Source organism: Musca domestica, unplaced genomic scaffold (assembly GCF_030504385.1).
Source record: "Musca domestica strain aabys unplaced genomic scaffold, Musca_domestica.polishedcontigs.V.1.1 55, whole genome shotgun sequence".
Classification (NCBI taxonomy): Eukaryota; Metazoa; Arthropoda; class Insecta; order Diptera; family Muscidae; genus Musca; species Musca domestica.
Genome location: NW_026712355.1, coordinates 844,861 through 853,390, shown reverse-complemented (window position 1 = coordinate 853,390; position 8,530 = coordinate 844,861). Strand labels below are relative to the sequence as shown.

The 8,530-nt window shown below is 35.3% G+C and overlaps 1 protein-coding gene across 1 annotated transcript in view; it reads left to right on the top strand.

The window, feature by feature from the left end:
* The first annotated feature begins 675 nt into the window (after window positions 1-675).
* LOC101896923 (trichohyalin) overlaps window positions 676-8,530 on the top strand; it is a 51,891-nt gene continuing 44,036 nt past the window's right edge. Inside the window, exon 1 of the mRNA XM_059128535.1 lies at window positions 676-903. The gene's annotated coding sequence lies outside the window, so the exon portion shown is untranslated. The remainder of the gene's footprint in view (window positions 904-8,530) is intronic.

Below are 8,530 nucleotides of genomic sequence, written 5' to 3'. Positions count from 1 at the left end.
TTTTAACCCTGAAATATTTGACCCACCACTCTGACAGGTTATTTATCCATTTCAATTCAGTTTAAAGTCGTTCAAATAATTATCCACACGAATTGATCGCGTGTTCAAGTATGGATACCACGGCATAACGGTAACGTTTGAACAAACATGTTTGACCAGCCAGACATATTAACGCCTTTGTTTGATTTCAAATGTTTGATAAACTTTTTTTCATCTGTTTGCTTGACCTTTAAAACGGTCAAATTAGGTACCTACATGACAATTATGGAAATTCGAGTCGGCAGCATAAACCAATTTTGATTATTCGAAAACACCCTAAACTATTTCGTTTAGAGTATTGTATTAATTAAATGTCTGTGGGTAAATACTGCCATGTCATCAAACATTCATTTCAAATAAGAAATGGTAATTTCAACGCCACGCAGGTTTCGTGATTTTTTCCCTGTCATCCATTTACGTCACAATAAAAACTGGAGCAGAAAAAAAGCCAATAAATGTACAAACCAACAAAGTTTTGAATATTTAATGTATTTTTTTCTTTTTTTTTGATGGGAACGAACCAACTTTGACCCTTAACAATAATTTTTTTTTAAACATTTTGTTAAATATTTATAGTGAACCAACTTTTTTTTTTGGTTTTTGCTCCATCATTAAATGTGTGAGTATTTATGCGTACATGTGTAAATATGTGTCTGTTTTTTTTTTATTACACAATTGAAAAGTTCTATTTTTATATGCTACCAAATAAATAAAAAAAAAACCATTTAATTGTTGTTTGTTGTTCTGTTTATTTTCAGATTTTATAATTGGCCATTCTATTTTTATTCCATTTTAAATCAAACAGATTACCCCGAATAGTTTGGCTGGAAGCGAAAATTTGAAATAATTATATTTAATTGCAAAGTGAGTACTATTTGGTGATCTGAATTAAATGATTACAAACGTTTTCAAGGTCTTCTATATCATAAATACTTTTTTAAATGGACGTTCATGGTTTATTTTTTTAAGTTCTGCTAAATTTCTGGCATTTTGGAATTATGGATTCTTAGTTAAAAACTTTTCGAGATTTTTTTTCCAATCTGCCATTATTTGATTTGTTATTTTGAGGATTTCGATTTTATTTTTTTATTGTAGTTTTGTCAATATTGTCGACTTTAAAAAAATGACTTTAAAAAATTAAAAGTCGATAAAAATCTATTAATTCAAAATCAATTACTAAAAATCGACTTTTTGATTTTAATTACTGGCAAAAGTGACTTCGATTTTTAGATTTTTCAATACCAAGAATCGCTTAACCGAAAGTCGGCTTATGTATCCCATTTTGAACATTTTCCATCTACTGAAGGCAAGAGGAAAGCCTTCAATGTTTTTCAGATTCTTCTATCCAAAAATTATCTTCCAAAGCAGACATGAGTATACTGCATAAGTAATTTGTGTTATAGGCTGTAGTAACTATTCCGAACTTTATATACGGAATTTGAAACAATTCTGGTGAATAACGTCTCAAAAATCATCAAAATACTGATTATCGGGACGAACTGTTATATAGTGGATATATGATATCGTTGACCTATATAGACAATTCTCTTCCAGGGGGTAATGTACTCACAAGGAACTTCTTTTGTGGATTTTGAGATAATTCCATTAAAAAAATTGACTGAAATCACCAAAATACCTAGTTTCGGGGGGTATCTTATATGGGGGCTATACGATATCGTGGACCTATATAAACCATTCTTCCTAGGGGATAAAGTACTCACAAGGAACTCCTTGTGTGGATTTTCAGACAATTCCATTGAAACATCCAAATACCGAATATCGGGGGGTACAGTTTTATGGGGGCTATACGATATCGTGGACCCATATAGATAATTCTCTTCCAGGGGATAAAGTACTCACAAGAACTCCTTGTGTGAATTTTCAGACAATTACGTTGAAAAATGTGGCTAAAATCTTAAAAATACCGAATATAGAGGGTACCGTTATATGGATATGCGATATCGAGGACCTATATAGAGAATTATAATTCAGGGGGTAAAGTACTCACAAAAAAACTCCTTGTGAAAATCATGAAAATTCCCGATCGGGGGGCACTTGTGTATGGAGGCCGATATAGCCCATCTTCGAACTCGACCTGCTTGCAGACAAAAAGCAGATCTGTGCAAAAATTTTTAGTTTCCTATCTTAATTCTTTTTGACTGTAGCGTAATTACAACAGACCGACAGACGGACGGGTGGATAGGGCTAAATCGTCTTAGAATTTTACGCTGATCAAGAATATGTATACTATCTATGGTGGAGGGTATAATAGATGTACCAAAAGGCTTTTGGAAATTTTGGAACTCTAAAGTTACAAAAAGTTCATCACTGTTAGTGTTTAGGTTTAGATTGTTTAAGATTTTATAGATGGTTTTGGAAATACGTACTAAAAAGTTCTAAATGGTACTTAATTTGGTATTTGGGCAAGGGATTGAATTGAAAGTCCAAAATTAGGCATCAGAATTACCTTTTGTGCGGGTTCGTTGATATATGGCGGGGGATTTGGAAATACGTACCAAATAGTACGAAAGGTACTAAATAGTATTAATTTTAGTATTTAAGGAAGGAATAGATTTGGAATCTGAAGTTAGAAGTGAGACTCTTTGATGTTGTATAGAATAGACAAGCTAAAGGGTTTTTCAAAATTCGAACAATACGTGTACCAAAAGTAGTAGGGTTTGGCTGAACAAATAGCGCTTGATATCTGAATTTTAGAGTTAGGGTCGCTGTTCATGTGTATCCTAGACACATGCAGGTGGTTTCGGAAATGTGTGCTATAATTGTACGAAAAGTACAAAAAGGTACTAAATTTGGCATTGGGTGAAGGGGCAGAAATAAAATTCTAAAATGTCATCTTAGATTAATGATTGTATCCGTGTGTTGAGATTTGACGATGGTTTTGGAAATGCGTCTAATTTTTGTACGAAAAGTACTAAATGGTTCTAAATTTTATATTGACTGAAGGGATATAGAGGTGGAGTACCGAAATTTTATATTGAGGTATGTGTGTGGGATATGGAAGTAGTTTTGAAAATGGGTACCATAATTGTACGAAAAGTGCTAAATAGTACAAAATTAGGTAGTGGGAGTTTTAATAGAGATAGAATTCTGAAATTTGGTTTTCAAGGTTTCTGTGGTTAAGATATGCAAGTAGTTTTGGAACTGTGTTCTAGAATTGTGCAAAAAGTACAAAGTGGTACAAAATTTGTTATTGGGTAAAGAGATAGAGACTAAATTCTGAAATTAGATATTTAGATTTAGATTTGTAATGGTATCTGTGATTGGGATTATGTGGTTGTTTGGAAATGCATCCCATATTTCGACGAAAAGTACTAAATGGTACTAAATATGGCTGAATTAGAGTTGAAATTTCATATTGAGGTCTCTGTGGGTATCTCGAATTGAGATATGGAGTATTTTTTGGAATCGTGAACTATAATTTTCCGAAAAGTATCAAGTGGTACTAAATTGGATATTGAGCTGAAATCCTTTAATATTGAGGTTTCTATTGCTATCCGGTATTAAGGCATGGAGGTGGTTTTGGAAATGTGTGCTATATTTGTACGAAAAGTACTTAATAGTACTAAATTTGGTATTGTGTGAAGGGATAGAGCTGGAATCCTGATATTTGATGTTAAGGTATTCTGAAATTGAGATATGGAGGTGGTTGTGGAAAGTACAAAATAGTACTAAATTTGGTATTGGGTGTTGGAATAGAGTTGAAATTCTGGAATTTGATATCAAGACCATTGTGGTATCTATGATTAGGACATGAAGGTTGTACTAATTTGGGTATTGAGTGAGAAATAGAGCTGTAATCCTAAAATTTTGATATTGAGACCCTATTGGTATCTGGGATTGAGGCATGGAGGTAGTTTTGGAGATGTGTACTATATTTGTACGAAAAGTACTAAATTTGGTACTGTGTGAAGGGATAGAGCTGAAATTCTGAAATTATATGTCGAGGTATCTGTTGGTATCTGTGGTTGAGATTTGGCGTTGGTTTTGAGATACAGTCTATGTTTGTTCTACTACTAAATTAGTTATTAGGCGAAGGCATAGAGCTGGCAGCTAGATAGTTGTACGATAGCGTAAACGTACCAAATATTACTAAATTTGGTATTGGGTGTTGGAATAGAATCCTGAAATTTTGTATCAAAGTTACTTTTGATGTCAAGGTAGAGAAGGAGGTGGTTTTGGACATACATAGTATAACTGAATAGAATGTACGGTAATACATTTGGGATTGGGTCTTAGGATAGTGCTTGAATTCTGAGATTTTATATGGAGGTGACTGTTCGTATATCGTGTTAAAAGAAGTAGGTGGTTCTGGAAATGTGTACTATTATTGTGCCAATCCTGAAATTCGATATTGAGGTCACTGTTGCTTTCTAGGATTTACATATGGAAATGTTGAAATAGTTTTGGATAAAAAAATTTGATGTGGGTCCATTGTGCAATGGTTTTACTAGTATACTCCTCGGTAAACTTAAAAAAGTGTTTTGAAATATTACTTTCGAAGAGAGAGTATCGGATCTCGTCCACATTTCACACATGGTAGTATTTTTTTCCAAACCTAAAACGAGTTCCACTCCTTCTGGAACCTCCCATACAAAAGGTCAACATTGTGAATGACAATATTTTACCTCACAAATAGCAAAGGGAGTATCCGATTTCGACCAATCTGTGGATTAAGTTAGATAAAAAATGGACGAAATCTGAACTCTCCTTCTCCCCAGAAAAGGGCAACATTTTGCGTAATTACATCTCTCAAAACATGGAAAACTAGGTAAGATTTCCGAAAGAAGGTCATGTGAACGTTTCCTATCTTTAGAAGCTCTCTATATAATGAAGGTCCTCTATCTAGAGAAGACCCTTCCAAAACCTTTTATCTAAGGGTTTAATGGTTATCCTCTTTTAAGGCCTTTTCCTGTTTTTAAAAGTTCCCATCAAGCTCAAGGTCGCTGGCTAAAAAAAAATCACTTTAGATTAACTGTTGCAATCGAAATCAAATTCAATTACTTCAAAATTAAATCATTCAATTGTTGCTGGTTATTTGATTTGCTTTTATTTTTCTGAAACCCGAGAGGGGAATAACCTTTGCGCAATTACCAGCGAGAATAACATTGGTAATATTCCATTGGACGACGGATGACATGTTGTGCCAGACCACGAGAGTTGTGCATTCGTTCATGCCATGACTAAAACTATTAAATTTTTTCCCCATTTTCGTTTTTACCAATATGCAGTTACATATAAATTAATTATTCCATTTTGCTCACGGCGACGTCACGAATAGAAGTCACAACAAAAGTAAAACAAAAACAAAAAAACTGAAAAAATAAACAACTACTGGATACACCTCTGGCGGCAATTACCAAATGATAAGGTCGAAAACAAAAACATTGACAGGTGATTTTCGAATTGAATATTGGCTACCGGTAGATAAAGGGAATCACTTTGGTTCACACGATACATTGTTGTTGTTGTTGTTCTAGGGAGTTCTATAGAGTGTTGTCACTTTTTTCTGAAGGGAAATTACCCAAGAAATGCGATTGGTATTTGCTCGATTTGAAGAGAGGTCTTCGAGGGTCTGAGGTAAACCACAAAAGCATGACTATTCTAAGTGAATTTTTGAGGGTTTAAATAGTTTTAAGGGTTTTATGGGATTTTTCAGGGTATGTCACAGATATTAAACACATTTAAGTTTTTTATATAGGAAAAAAATGCACGGACCCCTTTGGGCACTTCTATATATAGAAGGGCTTTTTGAGTTATTTAATATATAGGACATTTTATTTGAGCTCTTCTATAAAAAAAGAGCTTTTATGACTTTTTCTATTGAAAGAAGAGTTCCTTCCAGTTCTCTGAAAGAGAATCTAATTTGATCTCTTCTATGGAAAGAGTGACTTCTTTGGTCTCTTTTACTCTAAGAAGAGTGCTTCTTCAGCTCTTTTATTGAAAAAAGAGCTCGCTTGAGCTCTTCTATTGAAAGAAGCGCCCTCTTGAGCTCTTCTATTGAAAGTAATGCCCTCTTGAGCTCTTCTATTGAAAGAAGAGCCCTCTTGAGGTCTTCTATTGAATGAAAAGCCCACTTGAAGAAAAGCCCACTTGAAGAAAAGCCCTTTTGAGCTCTTCCATTGAAAGAAGAGCCCTCTTGAACTCATCTATTAAAAGAAGAGCCCTCTTGAGCTCTTCTATTGACGGAAGAGCACTCTTGAGCTCTTCTATTGACGGAAGAGCACTCTTGAGCTCTTCTATTGAAGGATGAGCCCTCTTGAGCTCTTCTATTGAAGAAAGAGCCCTCTTGAACTCATCTGTTGAAGGCAGAGCTCATTTGAGCTCTTCTATTGAAGACAGAGCTCTGTTGAGCTGTTCTATTGAAGACAGAGCTCAGTTGAGCTGTTCTATTGAAGACAGAGCTCAGTTGAGCTGTTCTATTGAAGACAGAGCTCAGTTGAGCTGTTCTATTGAAGACAGAGCTCATTTGAGCTCTTCTATTAGAAGACAGAGCTCATTTGAGCTCTTCTATTAGAAGACAGAGCTCATTTGAGCTCTTCTATTAGAAGACAGAGCTCATTTGAGCTCTTCTATTAGAAGACAGAGCTCATTTGAGCTCTTCTATTAGAAGACAGAGCTCATTTGAGCTCTTCTATTAGAAGACAGAGCTCATTTGAGCTCTTCTATTAGAAGACAGAGCTCATTTGAGCTCTTCTATTAGAAGACAGAGCTCATTTGAGCTCTTCTATTAGAAGACAGAGCTCATTTGAGCTCTTCTATTAGAAGACAGAGCTCATTTGAGCTCTTCTATTAGAAGACAGAGCTCATTTGAGCTCTTCTATTAGAAGACAGAGCTCATTTGAGCTCTTCTATTAGAAGACAGAGCTCATTTGAGCTCTTCTATTAGAAGACAGAGCTCATTTGAGCTCTTCTATTCGAAGACAGAGCTCATTTGAGCTCTTCTATTCGAAGACAGAGTTCGTTTGAGCTCTTCTTTGGAAAGAGCTCTTCTTTGGAAAGAAGAGCTCATTTGAGCTCTTTTGTGGAAGGAGGAGCTCATTTGAGCTCTTCTTTGGAAGGAGGAGCTCATTTGAGCTCTTCTTTGGAAAGAGGAGCTCATTTGAGCTCTTCTTTAGAAAGAGGAGCTCATTTGAGCTCTTCTTTGGAAAGAGGAGCTCATTTGAGCTCTTCTATGGAAAGAGGAGCTCATTTGAGCTCTTCTTTGGAAGGAGGAGCTCGTTTGTGCTCTTCTATGGAAAGAGGAGCTCATGTGAGATCTTCTATTAGAAGAGGAGCTCATGTGAGCTCTTCTATTAGGAGAAGAGCTCATTTAAGCTCTCCTTTTGAATGAGGTACTCATTTGCGCTCTTCTTTGGAAAGTGAATCTCATTTGAACTCTTCTATGGAAAGTGAAGCTCATTTGAGCTCTTCTATTAGCAGGAGAACTTACTTGAGCTCTTCTTTGGAAAGAGGAGGACCTCTCCTGAGCTTTTCTAGGGATAATCATGCTTTTGAGGGTTTTTCATGTTTTGAAAACTTCCTTTTATCTCCTTCTTGTGAGGCCGGTATTGATAGAAGCCCTTTTATGAATATTTAAATTTTGAATTTGCCTCTTTAAAGACCTGTTATCATTCCCATCGAATGACATAAATACAGTTTTAAGTATTGTTATCAGAAATTTATTAAGTATCTCGATTAAAAGAAAAATCCCCTGTTTTCAGCTGAAAATGCCAAGGTTCATCGACCGACTGGATCGACCCATCAAATGCGATTTTATTTATGGCCATACTTCAGAGATCAGCTGGTAAATCATAAAGAGATTAGATTGCAGTTTTTGTTGGAACTTAAAATGCGGGGGATTTTTTCTTCTTTTGATTGTATCTGTGTTCAAAATTTTATGACAGACCGATCGACCGGTTTTTTGTTCGAATACGAGTATTTATTGGTTGAGGGCTTTGCTGATAATTTGTTCGTATTTGCTTAAATACTCGTTGCAATTTGGAACTGATATCGATACACATTGCTTCGAGTGGGGTCCAACACCTGATCGAGGAAGACAATGTTGTGATAATTTGGGTGCAAGAATGTTAGAGGGGGGTTTCTGAATAGGGAAGTCTGGTGAAGGGGACAATCATGGGTAGATTAGTTGTGGAAAAGTTTTAAATGATTGGGAGATATCAACGATGAATTCTGAACCAAGCAGACTTATTGACTTTTCGCAGCATATGGATATCTTGGTGGGTCTTCCATATGTAAGTTCCTACAACCTAGATGTATCACATATATTGAGCTTTTCTGGAAATTCATAGCAGATATCGTTTACCTCAATACCTCGAAATTCAAAAATCCGAAAAAATGTCGTTGTGTAGAGGCACTAAGGATGTTTACCAGAGTCAAGTAGACCAAATGAAATTATTTTCTTTTAAATTCTTTTAAAAGACTTTTTGAAAGGCCCTCTGTGTGGAGAAGGCTTCATGAAAATTTACTGCGC